Below are 21,557 nucleotides of genomic sequence, written 5' to 3' on the forward strand. Positions count from 1 at the left end.
TTTATTTTATTTCTTTTGTTTTATGCTAATGGATTCACCCTTAATGGTCTTTAAATCGGAAGCCTTTCCCCTTCTTTGTAGGATTTGAGCTGTTAGACAAACAATATTTCCTTCTGCCTTGATGGTAGTGAGACTCTGTTACTCTGAAAACTGATTCTGATAATAATGATCCGATAAAGCCTTGCCTAAATGTTTATTGCTTTAATGCAAGCTGTGATATTCTTAACTGAAATTCTCAAAAGACTCCTTATGGCTATGAATTTTGGATCTTTAATACAATAACCAAATTGATCTAATACATGTCTAAGTGTATTATTGAGTCTTGCTGGCTCTTCCATTTAAACTGTGCTATTTTACAAATAATTTAAATGCATTGCACGGAGAATCAGCGAGCTCTGTCAGAACATCAAGTATTACTTCTTTTGTTCTGTGTTGCTGTTGCAGAGCTTTTGGTCTGCATAATTATAGCCTGACTTACTTCTTTAGGACGTTAGGTCTTCCCGTTGCTATTCTTTATTTCTAAAGCATGGTTTTAAGAGTGGTGTACGTATATCTGATCTCAAATTTGTGAGTTAGCTGTCAATCAATAGTCTTCATTGGATAGTAAATGTGGTGTTTTGACCACTCTATTTTCCACTACTCCTTTCGGCGTAGAAAGAGTCATCAGAGGATCGTTGCCTCTGTGGTAAATGGAAGTGCTGGAGAATGTCTAATTGTAAAGGACCCAGTACAGTTAGAGTAGTAAGGAGAGAAGCATAAAATAAAATAAATACCACGCTTGTGCTGCAACATCGCTTAATATGCTGCATGGATACCTCAAGGAATTCACTATTGAGTACTTAAACAGGGTGGTGATCGGCAGGTCTTCATTTGACCCCTTTTCCTCCCACAGATCAATGAACTGAATATTAATATAAAAGTACAATTTAAGGTACATAAAGAGTAAAATAACGTTTTAAAGAATTATATGCAGATTGTTGTGATCTACTGCTTTCTTGCTATCTGAACTTGAGTGTTGCACTGCAGCCGAAGTCTCTTTCACCCAACAGCAGGCCAGGTGAAAAGGGAGGCTGATGTGTGGGCAAGTGCAAGACACGGCTGGAGGGTTTTCACCTGCGAAAGACAGGTAAGTTGAGAGCCATGCAATATAAAAAGGAAACTTTGCAAATCTGATACAGAAAGTACACTTAGTGACCCCTTGAGGTTTGGAAGGTGAATGAGTCATGATTATACACATTGCTACAGTACTGAGATAGCATCCACCTTGTGAATATGGGATTGTGGTGTTGAGGGAAGCAAGCAGTTGGCAATGAACTGCTGCAAAGCCATTTCACAGGATGTCAATATATTTTCCAAAAAAATGTTGGCTTTCTTTTAAGCCAAATATAGGGATGGAGGTCTGCTATCCCTCACAGGCCTCCATTACTACATTGGCAGCCATTTGCATTGGGCTGCAAAATGAATCCTGTCTACATACATATTAAGGAAGTAGGAGTTTTAAAGACCCTCTGAAAATTGTGCGTATGTGCTGCAACTGATATACATATCAATCGCAGTGCAAAACTCAGCTTTGACTGCAAGTCTCTTGTTTATAAGAGTCTTTGATTCTGCTGTCAGTCAGGAACACCCTGTCTGGCAGTCTTGCCATCTTCAGTCAATGAATGTACAATGGACATCATCAGACTAAAGACAAACAGCTGGGGAAAAAAACAATAAGCAACAAGGCAACAGGCCTTCTCCATCTATGTATCCAAGATCTGGAATGACACCCCATTACAAACAGTGCTGCTCCAACCCTGTTCCAATTTAGCAACAAGCTGAAGAAAAGACTCTTTAAAAAACGATGCATCATGATGGAATAAGAGTCCACTTTCACTCTTGGAAGCCAGATGCTCAGCTAATCACACATTGACTGTGCTGTGCTCCATTGCCTTTTACCTACATTTGTGTTATGTAAATGCCATTTGCATACATTGTCACTACATATTCAGTATGGAGTTTGAAATGCAGTTCATGTATCAACCTACGCAGTCAATGACTCAAACTAATCGGCAGCAGCCAGTAGATCAGGTTAACAGCACGAGTGTGGCCCCTGTACACTGTCTGGTTTGTACTCTTAATAATGTATCAAGGGGCACCTATATCCAAGGAGTTCCTGTAATCTAGACGAGACAGGATCAGTGCATGCACCACTATTCTCCTAGAGAGAGTGGGTAAAATGTCTACATTTTTTTGTAGGTTTCTGATCATACTGAAACAGGAAGTGGTGAGTTCTTTTGCCTGAGCTTCCATAGTTAAGGCACTGTCAATCCACACTCGGCTCTTTATGGGGGTAGGGGGTGGTCCTAAACACTCTGGCCATTCTATATTCACTTGAGGGTTTTTTCTTCTAGAACCATCACCTCCATGTTATCTCCGTTTAGTTTAAGTGAAAGGTTTGCCATCCACCATGCAATTTTCTCCAGGCAAAGGTCCGCTAAGGGGATTGGGTAAATGTTAAAAAGTGTTGGGCTCACCGACAAGCCCAGTGGTACCCCACACTTTAATGCAAATACATCTGAGTAGCAAGGGGGCTCACATATTTGGAAGGACCTATCTCTCAGAAAAGAAGAGAGCCAGTTCAAGGCAGCGTTTATTATCCCCAAGTCTCTCATCCTGCCAACAAGTGTTCCATGGTCGACTGTGTCGAAGGCAGCACTCAGGTCGAGAAGAATGATTGCAAAAAAGGAGCAGAGAACTCTGGGTAGTTCTCAAGTTTAAGTGGAAAGCAGTTCCTGTATAGAGCACTCTCAACACCAGGAACACTCTAGATCTGCTCACCTCAAATGTCTGCATTTCTATCAAAGTTGTTAACCATAGGATTAGAACAATGCTATCCATGCCAAGATAAAAAGGAACAAAGTCTTTTGGCATTTCTACAGCAAAGTCTTTAAGCACATGACTAGCACAGTGCTGCCCATGCCAAGCTATAAAATGACAAAAGCCAATTACCACTCCAGGCACAGTATTACAGCTTTGAATTGATAAAATACCAACCAAGCCAACCTGAAATAAATAAAAGCAACACCTTACACAGAGTTTCACTCTACTTAGAGCTCTTCAGAGAGGTATAGCTTTGTCCAGACTCAAGGGAGCACCCAGTATAAGTCAAAACAATACCCTTTAAGGCATAGAGTGACGCACAAATTATGCAAATAAGAAGCAGAGAACTCTGGGTAGTTCTCAAGTTTAGGTGGAAAGTAATTGAAGAGCTCTAAGTAGAGCGAAACACTGTGTCTAGCGTGTCGCTGGTGTTGAGAGTGCTCTATACAGGAGTTGCTTTCCACCTAAACTTGAGAACTAACCAGAGTTCTCTGCTTCTTTTTTGCACAATTTATGTGTCACTCTATGCCTGAAAGGGTATTGTTTCGAGAAGAATGATTGCCACTTAGCCTCTTTTGTTGAGGAGCAGTGTCAATTTCTATGTGATCATTAACAGTGCGGTCTCTGTGCTGAGACCAGAAACCAGTTTGAGGTGGGTTGAAGACTGAATAGTTCTCCACTATCTGGGAGAGATTTTCTTAACGTGTCTTTCAAATATCTTTCCCATAGCTGGGAGCAGAGAGATTGGTCTATAGTTCCTCTAGGCACGGCGGTTCAAGATTAGTTTTTTTTAACAGTGGCTTGATCTCTGTGTCCTTTCATGTTTAGGGAACTATTCCAGTACAAAGATGTTTATTTTCCTGGTGGTAATGTCTAATAGCTGTCACATAGGAGAGCATTAGGTTATCATCATAGATTTGTTTTCAAGAACTTTGCAGTTTTATTTTAAGGAAACAAGGTATGTCATAAACCTTGCTGCTGACTTTTCTTTCTTTACCTTCTTTATTGTTGTAACGGGGGCCACTTCATCTAGTGAATTATTTAGCCATTCGACTGCTAAGGAGTTAGCAACATCAGGATGATTCCCAACAGAGGGTTGGGTTGAGGTTAGGAGAATCTTCCAGGTTTCCTTGTTCAGTTTTATCCATATGCCACCTAAAATAGTGGTAGCTGTCTTGGCCATAGGAGGAAGGGTACCCTCTAATGTGAATGGAATTACGGTATTGTCTGTCCAAAGCAGCTGGCGCGGTGTTCTAATTTTTATATGAAGATCATTACTGAAACACAGGGTGTAGAAGGTGCCAATTAGAACCATTTTTTACTCTCCGGTGAGGTGTAGGCTCGCTAGATCATGTTTGAAGCCTTGAGGTTATTGGGCTCTTCAAAATGAATGTTTAGATCACCAAGAAGTGTGAAAAAGTTTTTTTACCATAGCATGGCTAGCTACTGGTAGGGCTTCAATAAATTTAGTGTAAGAGGCAGGTGGTCTATAGACTAATATATCTTAGAAGGAGGTCGTAGTGGACAAATGTATGGTGAAGGAGAGGTTTTTTAAAGTCTGGCCCCTAGTCCCATTCTGCCGCAGGCGGTCGCAGACGAGCTTGCCTTTGGTGCCATTCGGCACACCAGCTGTGCGTCAGTTGCGTGCCTACCTCGTCTTGCCTTGTATGCCACTGTGAAGAACTTGAACAGTAAGTGAAAGATGTGTATTTGGTTTATGCTCTCGTAAGGACCAATTGCAAATCTGATTGCTATAAAGCACAGGTTTGTAAACATTGATATTCACTTCTCTGACATAAGTGCCAAGTACCTAAGTCCATACTATGTTTGAAGTTGAACTGCATCTTCCCACTGGTCTCTAAAAACTCGAGAAAGGTAAAGGAATGCAGGCGGTACTACTGCATTACCAGCTACCATCTTCCTCCTCAACTCTGGGTCAATGTAAACCCACACCAACAGGGAAATTGAGGCAGTGCTGATGAGTGACTCTCACAGAGCTGCTATCAGTATGGTACCAGCTCTAATTCCTCAGTGTGAGAGCAGAGAGCATGGTGTTAGACATCAACAGTGTATCACCCCTGTTATAGACACATTTTCATAGGTCACTTAATTTATTTGTTTCAGCAATCGCTCTTGGTACATTTGCAGATCGTTGAACATTTGAGAAGAGCATATCAACAGTGACATCCTTTTGTAGCACATGCTTTGCAAGTACATGTACGTGTAGGTTCTGTGGGTAGAGGCTTTCGAAATTTTGTAGGTTTTAGCACCCCATCAATATCTTCCCAACCAAATTCACACAGATCTTTCTCTACATATGTATGATCCAAAACATTTACACATCTTCTCATCAAGAAGTCATATTCTTCTTCTGTCTTAGCAAATCCCTTTAGAAACTTCACAGGTTCAGCAGTTAAAGCTCCAAGCTTTATTCAAAGTTTGCTCATAGTTTCATCACCCGTAAGAATATGCGTCTTGATAAGAACACTGGGCATCTCTTGGTCAAGTTTCTTACATGAATATGAAGAGGTATTAAGTTTCTTTTCTCACCTGTTCCATAACATATCCATAATTCTGCAAATCCTTGACTTATGAACATTGCAACAAATCCAAGTAGCACAATAATAATATTTGTATCATTTGACAGTACAATGACTTGAGTGGAACCATTCCGAATAGCCCACTCTACATGTGGCACAACACGAAGGTCAGCTTCCTCCAATTTGCTCTTAAGTTCTTGAACAATATGGCCCCTACCTTTTGAATATATATCTGCATGCACCAACTCCTCATTGACAATCATTCCACTTGCAGTAATTGGAAAATGAGTGTTCACTGAAGCATCAGCAATGTTTTGGTGAGTTAACATCCCCAAGTTCATCTTGTTCAATGTTGATGACCAGAATTTATCAAGTTGCGCAGGTATAGGTATCGAATCTTTGATGACTGAAAGGTCAAATGTTCCACCTGTAGACATTCACCTGATTCTCTCAAATTCTTTGAAAGAGAGTGCAAGATATCTGTCAAAGAAAATGTGAAGTTATTGCAAGGTGCACACTGACTTTGATATCTGTAGAACAGTCTGAGCGGCCTCTCCAAAGTTTTGCATGGATGACATCTTGAATATTCGCAATTGTGACTTATAGGCGACAAAACAGCAGTTTTTAATGAGGAAACCTTTTCAAATTGAAATTCTTCAAATGGAAGTTTTTTTTTTAACTCTATGAGTTTGTGCTTCACTGATTTGGTTGCAACAGCTCCATCAAATAATGCGTTTGTTGGAAGAAGGTCATGTGACAGAATGTGCTTGATAAATTCAACTCTCAATTTCTATTTGTGCTTGCAAAAGATGTTTTTTTGTAACCTTTTTTATAGTGACTAGATGGACAAAGCCTGTACTATGACAATTAAAGCATGGAAGCTTAGCTTTAGGGATCATGTCACACAGCTTTTTCTCTTTCAATACAAATCTCTCCTGGGAAGATCTGCGTATCTGGATTCTGCGTGTAGTTTTGATCCATGTTCCAGAACATCTAGTAGACGTGTCTTTATATCATTATCCGCATATTGTTTGGTCACAAAGCTGTGTAGTCATGGTATTCAGAGAGAAAGTAAAATATGTCTTGCATGTGGAAGTGCTGGAGAAACAGATAGTCATCTCCTCTTTCTTTGTCCAAGGTATTATAAACAGCATAGGCACTGAATTGTTCCTTTGTGCAGTTTCTTAGGTGTATCCCAATATAGCATTAAGATTATGTAGAGTGGGCACGTCACCGGTCATTGTCTTTTCCATTGCTAAATATCTGGAAAATATATGGCCAATTAGTCAAAAAAGTGGTCCTTTTACCTTCACAACAGCCTTTGCCAAGCCTTAATGTGTGATTTTCTTTCTTTTTTTCCTTGTAAACTTAGGGCCCTATTCACAAAGGTAAAATGAGACGAAAGTCCAACTTTATGACTTTCGGTATTCACAAAGGGCATTTACGAGTAGTAAATGCCCTTTGTGGATACCAAAAGTCATAAAGTTCAACATTTGGTATTCACAAAGGGCATTTATGAATAGTAAATGTCTTTTGTGAATACCGAAGGTCGTAAAGTTAGACTTTCATCTCAGTTTACCTTTGTGAATCGGGTCCTATGTCTTTATAGTTTTCAGAACTTCTGATTTTATTGTTGTAATGTAGCTGTAGCCCTTGAACCTTTTTTAGCCTGTCATTCAAGACAGGGTATAGCGAGTAACCTTAGCCTTAATTTGTATTTTTGCTGGTTCTGTTTTACATTGGAAAAAAAATTTTTATGTCCTATGTGTAAAATGCAGTATGCGCATACTTAAAAAATGTATTTTCTTCTTAGAGTTTACAGCTTCAGTTTTTTTATTAACCCATATATAATATTATAGATTGATATGCATAATCAGGACAATCCTCATGACGGACCAATTAGGTTTTTGTCTATGGTCACCACTTGTATATGCATGGCATCTGCACAGCTTTTAGATGATATTGCATCAGATTTTTTAACTTTCTAATTGTATTACTTTTATGGCCATCAGTCAGTCAATAAAGTAAAGTAAGGTGCTTGTAGGTGGCTGAGAGGGAGGAGCTGCAACTTCAGGGGCAAGGACATCTAATGAGATGCAAACAGCTCTGAATCTGTCATCTCTATGCAAAGTAGAGGGGCCTCGCACATTCCCTTTTTGCCCAGGTCCCCAAAAATCCTACAACTGACTATGATATTACTGAGGTAGGTCACAAATTGCAACCAACTAGAAATCACAGCCATCTCAGGGATGATGGCCTGCTGATATCAGCAGACCACCATGTCTATGAGTGCTTTTAAATAAAAAACACATTTTGAAATGGAACCCATTTTCCTGAACGGAAAACCGGATTTGTTTAAAAAAAATGAAAAGTGTAAATTTAAATATTTAGGAGGAGGAGGTCCATGGGATCATTGCCTACTCTTATGAAATTCATTTGTCAATATTCACAAAGAGGAAGGGGTCCTTTGGTGGTCCTTACTCGTTTGTGAGTGGCTTACCACCTTCTTTGAGGAGGTGGGAAAATATTAATACTTTGTGACTGGAATTTGGTCTCAAAACATTAATATTTATGTTAGATGCTGGGTTTCTAGTTGGCAGAGGAAGGAACCCTGTCCAGGCAGGAACCACAATCCTGTTTCAGGTAAGTCAGATACACACTAAAAGATGACCTGCGCTCATCCTCTGGTAGGTTGGCACAGAGTAGTCAGGCTTATCTAAAGAGGCAATGTAATGTATTTGTACAACACAACAAACAGTAACACAATGAAAACACCACAAAAAGATTCTTGACTGGTTTAGAAAAATAGCAAATAATTCTAAAAACAAATCAAGATCAAAATGGCAAAAATCCAATCAGTGCAAGTTGAGTTATAAATGTATTAAGAACAAAAAGAGTTCTAGCGCTTAGATGCAATAGGCATTAATGGGGGTTACCTGGTCACGCCGAACCGGGGCAAAGTCAACAGTTTAGGCTGACCATGAGGGAGCGCAGGCCGGCAACAGGAGCCATGAATGCCGGTGAACAGAGTATCTTGATCCTGGTCGCAGCAGCAAGATGCAAGTGCTGACAAGCCATGCATCAATGTCAAGTCCACAGTTAAGATAATGCATCGATGTTCTACATGCAGTGGTGGGTGATGTGTCAGTTCTGTAGCCAAAATGCCGCACCGAGATACGTTTGTTCAGAAGTGTGAGGCCTCTGGTTTCTCCACACTGTGGAGGGGATGAGACGATCTCTGTACACTACTGCGGGGGTGATGTGAGGTTCTGATGCGTTGGTCTCTCAGGGTGATGCATTGTTTCAGAGAGTAATGCACTGATGCTACTCCCTCAACAGGTTCAGTGCGCCAGTTCTGCTCCACGCAGACTGGAGATGCATTTATTTCTCTGGTGCAAGTATCTGGGTCCACTTCCAGTGAACCAGGAGCAGGTGAAGAGACTTTGATAGCCCTGAGTCTCAAGCAACAGGGGGCAAGCCAACAAGCCCTTGGAGATCACTTCTGTTGTAAGGCAGAGTTCAGCCCTCCCTCAGCAGGATCAGAGAGTAACAGGCAGCAGGGCAGCACAGCAACAAATCTGATCTTCCAGATCAGCAGTCCAGCAGCTTATCAGACCTTGATGCAGCACAGCAGTTCTTCTGACAGATTTTAGTACAAGTTCCAGAAGTTTCTTATTTAGTGGGGTCAGAGCCCCACTACTTGCACTCAGTTGTGCCTTTTAAATGGGAATTACTTCAAAGAAGGGCCTTTGAAGTGCCCAGGTGCCCTTTCTTCCCAGCCCTTGCTCCAGACTAGCTGTAGGGGGTAATCAGCCTTTTGCGTGTGGGACAGGACACTGCTTATTCAGGTGAAAGTGTCATATCCTCCCTTCATTCCTGCCCAGGAAGAGGTGTCAGAATGTAGGTGAGTACTCAAATGCACGTAACCTTCCTGTGTTTGTGGCTGTCTAGAGGGAACGCACAAAGTATAGCTGTCACCCACACCAGATGTGTACTGGAGACAGGCTGCAGGCACAGAGAGCTATAAGAGCAGAGAATGCCCACTTTCATAAATGTGGAATTTGTAAAATAGTAATGTCGAATCCAACTTTACCAGTAAAAAAGATTTGTCATTAACAATCCAAAGGTATAAAACATGATACTGCCACTCCTTTCCAATCAGAAATTGCAGCTTACAAGTGTATTAAGGAACTTCAAATGTTAACCTATAAGAGAATTAGGCCTTACAGTAGTGAAAAACAAATGTAAGTGTTTTTCACTACCAGGACATGCAAAACATAAAAGTACATGTCCTACCTTTTACTTACACAGCACCCTGTCTTATGGGCCACCTAGGGTCTACCTTAGGGGTGAAGTATGTGTAATCAAAGGGGAATTTCAGGCTTGGCAAAGGGTTTCAAATGCCAAGTCGAAGTGGCAGTAAAACTGCACATGCAGACTTTGCAGTGGCAGGACTGAGACATGTTTAAAGGGGGTGGCACAATTAGTGCTGAAGGCCCACTAGAAGCATTTAATTTACAGGCCCTGGGTATATGATATATCACTTTACAACACTTTACAAGGGACTTACCAGTAAATTAAATATAACAATTTTTAGACATTCATGTTACCATGTTTAGTTGAGAAGCAAATGCACTTTAGCACTGGCCAGCATTGGTAAAGTGCCCAGAGTCCTAAGGGCAACAAAATGAATTAAAAAAAAGAGGAGGTAAGCAGGCAAAGGAGAAGACCACCCTAAGGATGACAGGTCTAACAACTTACCACTGTGATTCGTTATTTGAAAGGGACACCCTAAACATGCCCCTTCATAGCTCCGAATGGGTTTTGGGCTGCAAACATAAATTGTGTTTCTGTGACTTGTTACCAAATCACAATTTGTGGTGTGTACATAACAAAAGGCATTTTTGCAATTGCATATGACCCGATTGAGCAACTCGGCCATTTGTGACCACAAAAATGCTTTGTACATCTGGACCTCACTGCCTTGACAAGAGCAACTGCCTGTTCGGTCTGGGTGAAAAATTAACTGTAGTGTATAAGTGAATATGTGCGAAGGAATGAGTTTGTGTTGGATATAGCCCTTTACATCGCATGCGTTCACAACGCATGTGATTACAACACGGTCGTTACAATGACCGCGTTGTTACAGCGCAGTACCATTACAGGGCAAGTCATTACAACGACTTGCTCTAGGGGGCGCGCTGGACTTAGGAGTAGTATAATTTACTACTCCAATTCCAGTGTGTGCGACAGTAGGGAAGGTGTTGGAATAGTAAATTATATGGAATAGTAAATTATACTATTCCTTAGTTTAGAACGTCCCATAGAGCAAGTCATTGTAACGAATTGCGTTGTAATGGTACTGCGATGTAACAACTCGGTCGTTGTAACGACCGTGTTGTAATTGCATGCGTTGTAATGCATGCAATGTGATGGCTGTTTCCTGTTTGTGTCTATTCACCTATCTTGTCAGGTCAGCCTTCGTGGAGTGCCCACAATCTCATCATTTACTCAAAATTAGCTAATGCAGGCATTACATCATTTTGTATAATAGTTTGTTTGCAAATCCTATTTATGAGAGCAAAACTCCACCTTTCAGAATCATTTGAATCAGGATTGGAATTTTATCTTGCAAATGAATTTATATACACACCCAGCAGAAGAGATGGCCCAAAGACTCATCAGGGTGAATGTTTAACAGAGAAGCTCTCATCAAGATTTTTAAATAAGTAGAAGGAGATATAGTGAGGTTATCCTTTTTTCACTCTGAAAAAAAAACAATACAATATTTTGGAGCAGATGCAGTATTGTAAATAATCTTTTTATTTCAAAGGATCAGCGCTCAATTAAGGCATCTATTATGCTGTCAGAGTTAAAACCTCATCAGATGTTTACACAAATATACATATTTGAATTTAGAGGATAATACTACACATCAAGTTAATGAACTGATTTTTGAATGCATGAAAGTTACCTAATGTTTACAATTTATATGCTCCCCACTTTCTTCTCTCACTTTTTGCTATTTCCTTCTGCTTGCCCCTGTTTGTCTGCACATGTTGACAAGTTTAACCCCAAAGACCTATCTCCTCTCCCTGCATACTGCATTCTTCTATTTATATATATGTAGGCTCTGAATACTGGTAGGCATAATTGGGGTGTGAAAAAGTGGATTATTAGTTGTTGTGGATGATAGTCAACTACAAGTAATAATAACACTATTCTTCTTAGGTCTAGTAAAGGTTTCAGTAGTTTAAACCTGAGCTCATTCCCTGGTAGAGGGTCAGAGCAGACGGACAATCTTAACTTAAGAAAATGTGTGAAGCATTTAGAAGCACCAAAACAGTCAAAAGTTGACAACACAATACAAATCCCACTCCAATTTAGAAAAATAGAGAATATTTTAATGAGCAAAACCGTGAGGGAGTGGGGGTCGAATACAGACACCTGGGCCTGGTCAGAAGTTTGACCTTCTAACTTAGTCTCTAAAATAAAAATCCTCAGCTGGGCAAAGGAGTAGGCTGTGGCTGAAACGGGTTCCATGAGTACGGATAGCCAGTGGCTGAAGATGCAGAAATTCTAAATTTGAATCCCAGGAAAATCCAAGGTGCAAAGTAGGTCCATTGCTAGACAGATACCCATGGGGTCTTCGCCTGGTGAAGATTTCTACTTTCAAATGTAGTCACTTTTCTGAAGCCAGGATTCCTCCAGTAGGGCAATGCTGAAAGCTGTGGCAGAACAGGGCTTCACAAGGCTGAATACCTTCTCCATGATGTCCCTCTGAAATGGACTTACTGCTGAGGAAAAGCTCTAAGATGGTGAAACCTGAATCTTTGGTGGGGATACAATGCACTGTTGTTGGATTGACTTGGCAGGTTTGTCCCGGTCTTCGGTTGGTTCTCCGGCCAAAAAGTCTTGACAACGTTTCTAAGTTCCAGGGTTTAGGCAGGAGAAGTACAATCTGACAGCAACCATGAGTTCCAGGACCTCAGGAACAGCTTTTACGGGTCAGGGCTCACTCCAACAGAGTCTATGGCAAGTGCAGTTAGAACTGGTCAGTTAAGCTCTTTCAGGAAAGTGGGCTTCTTTAAGCTTTTGTGTCCCTATAGCTTAACATGAGGTCAGACAAATTGCCCTTGGAATCCGCTTCTGAGTCAGTGGTACAATTGAGAGAAGGTTATCCTCACAGGTAACAACAGCAGGCGCACTCCTTCGTTTGTCTTCCACAGGTCCAGAAGTGTTCTGAAGAAGGTATCCGTGGGTATTACATGTATTCCTGGTACTAGCTTGATGAAATTGGCCAGTCCCTAATCAATAGGGAAAATGTTTCCAGGGTAACCCTACCACCTTTTGCATCAGTTACTGTGTGCCCTACTGCAATCCCAGAGAGCCATTCTTTACCAAATAAACTAGGTAGTATTTTTCTTCCCTTGTGCAGAGCTCCTGTGCCCACTCTAGAGTTGTGGCTATTTAAATCAGCGAACCCTCCACTGTGCTCAATAAAACTGGTTCTGGGAGCAGCTCCTCTCCCACTGGGATTGGTGCCTGGCTGGCTAAGATGGACAATAGAAAGAACAGGTCCAGGTGTGAGCTACCTCTGCCTATAACAGGGCAAACCTTTTTGAAGATAATTAAGTTCCTCAGCCCTCCCCAAATGGCCATCCTGTCAGAGGAAAAGGACTACTCCGACACCCAAGCCCTTTGAATCTGCTCTGGGAGCCAATTCACACATAATCATAGAGCTATTCAGCTGCTGGGTGACAATTGGAAACTCAGGCAAATGGACTTCTAGAGGCTTTCAGCATGGAGGTAATTTGTTTAAAGTACCTTTTGTGAAATATTAGTTACAAATCTGACTTTACCAATTAATTGGATCTGTAGTAAACACTTAAACAAAAATCCTTGTAACGTTCTATTTGGTTCCGGGGGATAACGTTTTTCACTTTCATAAAGTGTCCCAGTGCTTATCAATGGAATAACTAACCCTGCTCCAGTGAAAATAGCTTTTTAGCCTTTTCACTGTGAGGACATGTTTTACTTTTTACTTTTATTTGTACTACTTTTAAGTAACAGGCACCTTGCCTGATGGGCATTTGCGACCTACTTAGGAGTGACTTATTAATATTTGAAAGAAAGGTTTACGCCTGTCAAAAGGGGTTATTTTGACAGGTTGAATTCAGTTTAAACCTGCACTGTCAGGTTTCTGGTTTCAGGCCTGCAGTCATGTTTTACATTATCACTTTAGTAGTGGTACAATCTGTGCTGAAGTCTACTAGTGACATTCACCGAACAGTCTCTGGGTACACCTTGCACCATACGCTAGGGTCTTATACCCAAGTTAAATATGATAAATAGGCGTATTTCAATTCAACATATTTTTAGAGGTTAGACAATATACACTGGGCACTAGAGAGCAATGTTTCAAATGCAGAGTCAGTCAGTCAGAAAAACTTTATTTCGGCTTTAGCCATAAAAGTGCATAAAAGACATAATATTATTAAAATTAGTACAACAATAGTCTAGTAACACTCATTCGTCATTACAAAGAATAAAAACAGATAATAAAATACAGATAGTAAAATCAATTTAACCTTGATGAGGTAGGAGTTTTCTTCTAATTAGCCACATTGAGAAAAGAAATTTGGCGATTACAGTAGCATATAGGGGAGAGGTGTCATACTTTAACAACCTATGGAGTTCCATACAATGTCTAGCCTCTATATTCTTGGCCAGTTGGATAATCCATTTTCTGCGCGGAGATGTATATGCCAGACAGAAAAAGACGACATGTACCTCAGTTTCTTCCAGAGTACCACAACCAGGGCAAGATTGCCGGACTGAACCCAGCCACTTATTTGTTCTCGAGAAAAGCGGGAGGGAGCCGTGCCTGAACTGTAGATATAACTTTTTGGCCATAACTGGTTGAATCAGGTCTATTACGGGCTCACATTTTTAGCTAATTTTGGCCTCTAGAAATACAGAGGTCAAGTTTGCTGTAGTAGCAGTACGAATAAGGTCGGTCAAATTTCTTTCCTCCAAAATTTTAGCCAAGGATCTCTTTGGAAGAGAAGAGCATGCATACTCTGGCGAATGCCAGAGATCTTCTCTCCCTATCTCCCTTAGTGATTTCTTTATATAAGCTAGCCAAGGGATGGCGCCTGCCATTGGAATCGACAAAATGGACTTCAGTTCCACCTGAAAGTTTATCAGTTCAGGAGTACTCCACAGGCGGCGCCAATACATTACTGGTCTGGAAGCAACCATGGCCGTAATCTGTTGGAGGCCTAAATCCATCCTAAGTGGCTGCATAGGAGTGCTCATTGGAAGAGCAAGTATATTTCTAAAAAATTTGTTTTCTGACTTAAGTAAAATCGGGGAAGGGGTATGGCCCCATAGTTCTGCTCCATAGGCTACAACGCCCCGAGCCTGGGTTTTGTAAATCTCTACAAGTGGGCTGATCAATTTGAGGTGGCTGTTTTTAAGCATCTTAATGATGCCCCCGGTAGTTTGGACAAGTTTCAAGTTTACTTTAGAGATCTGAGGACCCCAGGTCATTTTGTTGTTAAGAGTCAGACCCAGATAATCAAATGTGGTGACTCGTTCTAGAAGCTGGCCGTCGAGTTTAGGTGTAGGGTGATTAGTGGTGTCTGCATGGAACACCATATATTTAGTTTTGCTTACATTAATGACTAAGTTCCTTTTCCTGCAAAAGGATGCAAAGCCATCCAGGACTCTTCCCATCCCCATGGGAGTCCTGGAAAGAAGCAAGGTGTCATCAGCAAACATTAGTGCTGGGATTTTCCTTCCCGCCAACTTGGGGGCATCAATGTCTCTTAGGCTCAGAATTTCCTCAACGAGCCCATTTAGGAATAAAGCAAAGAGAGTCGGCGCGAGGACACACCCCTGTCTCACTCCCTTTTCTACCCCAAATGGGAGCGTGAGTTCACCCTTTAATCCAAACCTCACCCTGGCAAAGGTGTCTTTGTGGAGTCGCTCTAGTAGGTCACAGAGATAAAGGGGTACTCCCATCTCCTTTAGTAGCTCCCAAAGCTGTCTGCGGTCCACCATGTCGAAGGCAGACTTTAGATCAACAAACGTGAGGTAAAGACTGCCCCCTTCAAGGATGATGGTTTTCCAGTGGATCAATTGCAGCCTAAACAATTGGTCCACAGTTGACATCTTAGCTCTGAAGCCCACCTGTAGGGGAGTTAAAATGTTGGAGTCCTCCATCCAGGTCTGAAGTCTCCCTAGAAGGATGCGAGCAAAGATCTTCTGTGCTACATCGATGAGGCTAATAGGCCTGTAATTAGCCGGATCGAGTGGGGAGCCCTTTTTATGGATTGGTATTATCTCGGCTCCAACCCATGTAGATGGTAATGGCATTCCTCCTAGGATTGCATTGTAAAGGCCATAGAGATATGGGACCCAGATATCAGGCTCACTTTTAAAAAGATCTCCTGGGATCTTGTCCAGGCCGGAGGCTTTGTTAGGCAGTACTTTGCTGAGAGCCACTCTAATCTCGCTGAAGGTACACATGTCGGCCTGCCCCGGAATAGTGTGAGGGCTGGCGTAGGGGCTAGGGGAGTGGTTACTTTCAGTAGATACATTAGAGGCGTATAGGTTTTTAAAGTATTTACGCCAAGTTTCTTCCCCAAGGTTAGGTTGAAGTGCTTGAGTGGGAGCAGATGATCCTGTCTTGACCAAATTCCAGAAGGATTTGAAGTCCCTGTTCTTCAATGCAGAGGAGATCTCCTCCCATCTAGTAATTTCCCACTCTTGCTTCGCATCATGCAAGATTTTCTTAAAAGAGGCCCTCGCTTCCTTAATTTCCTTCGAATTGCCATTCTTGAGAGCTATCAAAAGCAATGTCTTTGCTTCCCTACAAGTTTTGTTGAACCAGGTTGGTTTCGCCCTGGTTAGCGCCGGGTTGGTCTTAATGGCTCGGCTAAAGTGGGTCCCAAGGATGGCACAGAGTTCAGTGTGAGTGCTTCCAATTAGTTCTATGTTTACATAGCCCTCAGATGTAATGGATTCTCCCATTGTTTTCTCTAGGAGAGGATAGATCTCAGAATACATTACACCGAGATCACTTTCAGATTGGACGATCTTCTCCCATCTAATTCTTTGTGCCCCATCAAAACTGGTTAGCGGTAAAACGATAGGTGAGGCATTAGGAGTAGTAGGGGGAATATTAAGACCCTCCATGCATACAACTATGGGATTGTGGTCGCTTTCGTAGCGTTTAATGACCTGGAAATTCGAGGTCCTAGACCACAGTCCCATACTAACCATGATGTAATCGATAATGGAGGATTGCCCATTTCTTTCGAAAGTTCGGTTGCCTGGACTATCTAGAGGGAACCTGCCATTACATGCTCGTACTGAGAAGGCAAGTGTGATTTGTGTAAGTTGGAGGACCAAAGGCATCCAGGCCTTTGTGGGATAGATATTAGGTGGAGGTATATCCCATGCTTGGTCCTCCTCCTGTGATACTGACGTAGTTAGGCCATTAAGTGGCTCATAGTGGCAATTAAAGTCTCCACCGATAATGAGATGATCAGGGTTAGTGATCGAACTCAGGAGGGCCTCTAGGCTGGCCAAAGTGGGGGACAGTTGTCCATAGCTCACTGGGCGAGAATATACACTTATCAAGTTCAACTTGCACCTATCCTGGAGGGATATATCTAAACACATAATATCTGGGGAGTCAGTACGTATTTTTTTGATGACATATCCCAAATGTATTCGAACCCAAATAAGCAACCCTCCCGACGGTCTACCCTTCTTTGGCTTTACTGCAGGTTCCCAGAAGGTAGCGAACCCTGCACGATGGGAGGGGCTCAATGCCCAAGTCTCCTGTAGTAAGCAGATGTCATGTCTATCAATGAATTCCCCCCAGTCGGGGAGTTCAAGCAGGCGTGACAAACCTGCCACGTTCCAGGAAAGGATATTCAACCCGGCAGTCTGACTGGTGGTGGGAATACCGGGGAGGGTCGTACGAGGGGTTGGGGTGGGACTCAAGGGGATAGATATACTATCTCTGTTACTAACTTTTGATCTTAAAGAGTCAGTGGGAGATGGAAGAGAAAGGTTGTTAGTAACGAGGGTAGGGGGGCACAACGCTGTTGGAATAGAAAAGATTGAATCCATTTGGCTCCCCATAGATCGATTTTTTGGCCCTATTGTAGGTTGACCATCCTTGTGGTCTGTCGAGGTCAATATAGATATAGTACCCTGACCATCAACCTTTCCCAAAATGGGCCCAGATTTCCCTAGTCTTTGTTGGACCAACGATGGCAAGAAAGGTCTAAAGGATTTCCCCCCCGAACATAGGACATAACCACCATCCGAGGGTTCCCTACTAACATAGCCCTTTGGGTCCCTTGGAGGTGTCACGGCGGGCCCATGAGGGGAACTAGGCTTCAGTCAGTCTACACAGTCCAAAGTGCTGAACCTGTTATAGCAGGGAATGTTGTATTGGAGCATATGAGTCTCAGCATCATGGATTCCAATTTGGCCAAAACCCATTCTCTGTCTGCCTAAATGCACATTGGCTATATCCCTCCCATGGGTAAATGATCCGGGGGGATAAAAATGAGAGAGGGGGAGGGTATGAATTCCATTAGCGGTGTCCGCCCATCCCCCCTTATGCACATATTGTGGGACCCTTGGATCTTTAAACGTTACAACTACGCAGTCTCCCCTGATGTTCTTCGGACCCTGACCCACCCATGGGACTCTTCGAACCATTAAGATTTCTCCGTTCAGAGTGGATGGCAAGGGTCTATATTTATTCATCCAATGTATTACCTTAAACTTCAGTGATAGGTAGGGTTCAACTCTATCCTTCGGAAGTTCGGGTACACCTGATAGAACAGCCACGTATGGGCTGCAATCAGGAGGAAGATCGAGTCTCAAAAGGGGCTTAATATTGGAGAGGGTGTCTGGTCTAAGATTAGTCAAGGGGGGGGTAGAAAGCTGAGTTGGGAGATCTGCCGGGGTGCCCACTATAATGGGAGCAATCGACAGGGGAGGAGGGGCGAGAGGGAGAAGTCTGCCATTCTCACTGGGGACTAATTACCCAGTGTTCTCAACTGGATTACACTGAGTGATGTTCGCTGTGAGCCTTTTACTCAGAGTGTTAGAAGACAGTGTGATTGATTTTTGACTAGTTGATATCGCTGTTGAGTGAATTGCAGGGACGGTGTCTGATTGAATCCTTTCAGCTATCGAAGCTAACTTTGATTCGACTGCAGAAAGGCGCCTAACTAGAGGGGACAACCTTCCGTCAATTACGTCGGCCAATTTATCCCAAAAATTACTAGGAAGCAACACACCCATAGTTTCCTCGCTTGTAATTGGAGGAGTAGAACGTACAGCAGAGTCCTGTATCAAGGTGGTATGTGGGTCTATTCTTCGGGTAGGGGCGTTGGGGGCTGGGTTAGGAGCTTGGGTTCTTTGTTTTTTTTTAGAGGGATATGTCATTATAGCACCCCCTCGTTTCTTGGCCTTTACAACTGGGGTGTTTGACCCGGTGATTTTGCTCCTAGCAGATCGGTCAGCCATAGACCTTGTTTTGGGACAGTTGGCAATAGGTGCAGGAGCGTGATTGTCATCCTGGGTAGACCCAGTAAGAAACGATTCGGCTAGAGTGGCGTCGACAGGGGTCGATGGGTCCCCTATCAATGCTTCAACTGAGTGGCCGCTTGCTAAGGGATGCTCAGGGTTGTTCAGGGGGAGAAGGGGCGAGCGCAATATGTCCCAGTGAGGATCTTTTCCCTAGTAAAGGGTCATGGGATAACCTTCTTTCGGTGGCGGCGATCTCGTAAGCCAGAACGTTGCTTGCTCGGGTTATGAAATTATCCAATGTCCCCATAACATTGCTTCCCTTGTTACCCACCCGTAGAAATCCGGTTGCCATAGTATGTGCCTTGCTAGGGATGCCGACCAGGGGGGAGGGCCAGCCCAGCCTCAAACAGTCTCGAACGGCCTCAAACGGCCCGCTCTTAGCCCGGTCTTCGCCCCGGTGCGCGTCCCGCTAGCGCGGGTGGGAGGGTGTCTATATGGGAGTGTCAATGTCAATAGGAGGGGGAGGGGCCGAGAAGAGCTTCCAGGTGCGCCCAGTGATGTCCGCCGACTGCACCCTGGTCCTCGCAGTCCCGGCGAACAGACTCTCCCAGCGTCCAGCGCTACAATACCAGCAACTTCCCCGCAGGTCTGGAGATTCAGGTTCTGCAATACTCCTTGACGGGTAAGTGGAGATTCTACGCCCACGAGCGGCTCCCGCGAAGCGGGGGCCGCGAGGCGTTAAGTAGTGGAGGGAGGCGGGGCCGAGAAGAGCTTCCAGGTGCGCCCAGTGATGTCCGCCGACTGCACCCTGGTCCTCGCAGTCCCGGCGAACAGACTCCCCCAGCGTCCAGCGCTACAATACCAGCAACTTCCCCGCAGGTCTGGGGATTCAGGTTCTGCAATACTCCTTGACGGGTAAGTGGAGATTCTACACCCACGAGCGGCACCCGCGAAGCGGGGGCCTCGAGGCGTTAAGTAGTGGAGGGAGGCGGGGCCGAGAAGAGCTTCCAGGTGCGCCCAGTGATGTCCGCCGACTGCACCCTGGTCCTCGCAGTCCCGGCGAACAGACTCCCCCAGCGTCCAGCGCTACAATACCAGCAACTTCCCCGCAGGTCTGGAGATTCAGGTTCTGCAATACTCCTTGACGGGTAAGTGGAGATTCTACGCCCACGAGCGGCTCCCGCGAAGCGGGGGCCGCGAGGCGTTAAGTAGTGGAGGGAGGCGGGGCCGAGAAGAGCTTCCAGGTGCGCCCAGTGATGTCCGCCGACTGCACCCTGGTCCTCGCAGTCCCGGCGAACAGACTCCCCCAGCGTCCAGCGCTACAATACCAGCAACTTCCCCGCAGGTCTGGGGATTCAGGTTCTGCAATACTCCTTGACGGGTAAGTGGAGATTCTACACCCACGAGCGGCACCCGCGAAGCGGGGGCCGCGAGGCGTTAAGTATTGGAGGGAGGCGGGGCCGAGAAGAGCTTCCAGGTGCGCCCAGTGATGTCCGCCGACTGCACCCTGGTCCTCGCAGTCCCGGCGAACAGACTCCCCCAGCGTCCAGCGCTACAATACCAGCAACTTCCCCGCAGGTCTGGAGATTCAGGTTCTGCAATACTCCTTGACGGGTAAGTGGAGATTCTACGCCCACGAGCGGCACCCAGAGTCAAAAAAGCATTGGCATAGCCAATAGGTCTAGCCTTTAATACCTCATAAGTATTTAGCCATGCAGCACATTATCCTGGGTGCTACGACATCTACTATTCTTTAACGTGGAAGTTTCGACACTACTAGGCATATTATAGCACTGTATTGAGAAGTACTTATTTAAAGTGCTATACGCTTTTGCTTCAGTTCCTATTGACAGCTAAACATATTTCCTTAAAAAAACAATTAAGTATATGAATTGCCAGACTTGAGACGCGATTTACGTGTGTAAAAACAAAAAGTTTTACAGTGCAGATCAAATAGTGCTTTAGTCAAGGATTTAACTCATTAGAAATAAACTGTTATTAAAACGGTTAACAATGTATGGAATAGTTTTGCGTTTGTCATTTTATTACCAAGGAGAGAAAGAAGAAAACAGGCAGAAATAGGAGGGGGTTGTACGGAAGTCTATGAAATATTCAACTTCAATTAGTAAGCAGACAGTGATCTGTTTCACCCTGAATGTTATTTTAACATCTGAAAAACAAAACAAAAACTATTTTAAAAATATGCCCCAAGGACACTAAGTCTACATCAAAAGGTTTCTGGAGAAGGGAAAGTTCTTCACATATGATGTGGCTAAGCGAGGCTATTACTGCACTCAAAGGCCCACTGGCAGACACCAAGCTGCAATTTACTGATGGCAGAGTGGCCAGGTGTGTTTCTGCAGCCTCTCATTGCATCATCTGTTGGCAGATGCCCTGAGTGGACTGTTACCAGTCACTGACCTATCAATCCACTGACATCCAGTTCCACAGATGCTGCACCTGCAGACAACGGGAGGGTGTGCAGTGATTTACAGAGTCCCGTAACCCTTGTATTCTCCCTGATGCGGACTGTGTGTGTCCTGTATCAACGATGATACCAATAAATGACTAAATATATAATATACT

This window comes from Triturus cristatus, chromosome 12 (assembly GCF_964204655.1).
Source record: "Triturus cristatus chromosome 12, aTriCri1.1, whole genome shotgun sequence".
Classification (NCBI taxonomy): domain Eukaryota; kingdom Metazoa; phylum Chordata; class Amphibia; order Caudata; family Salamandridae; genus Triturus; species Triturus cristatus.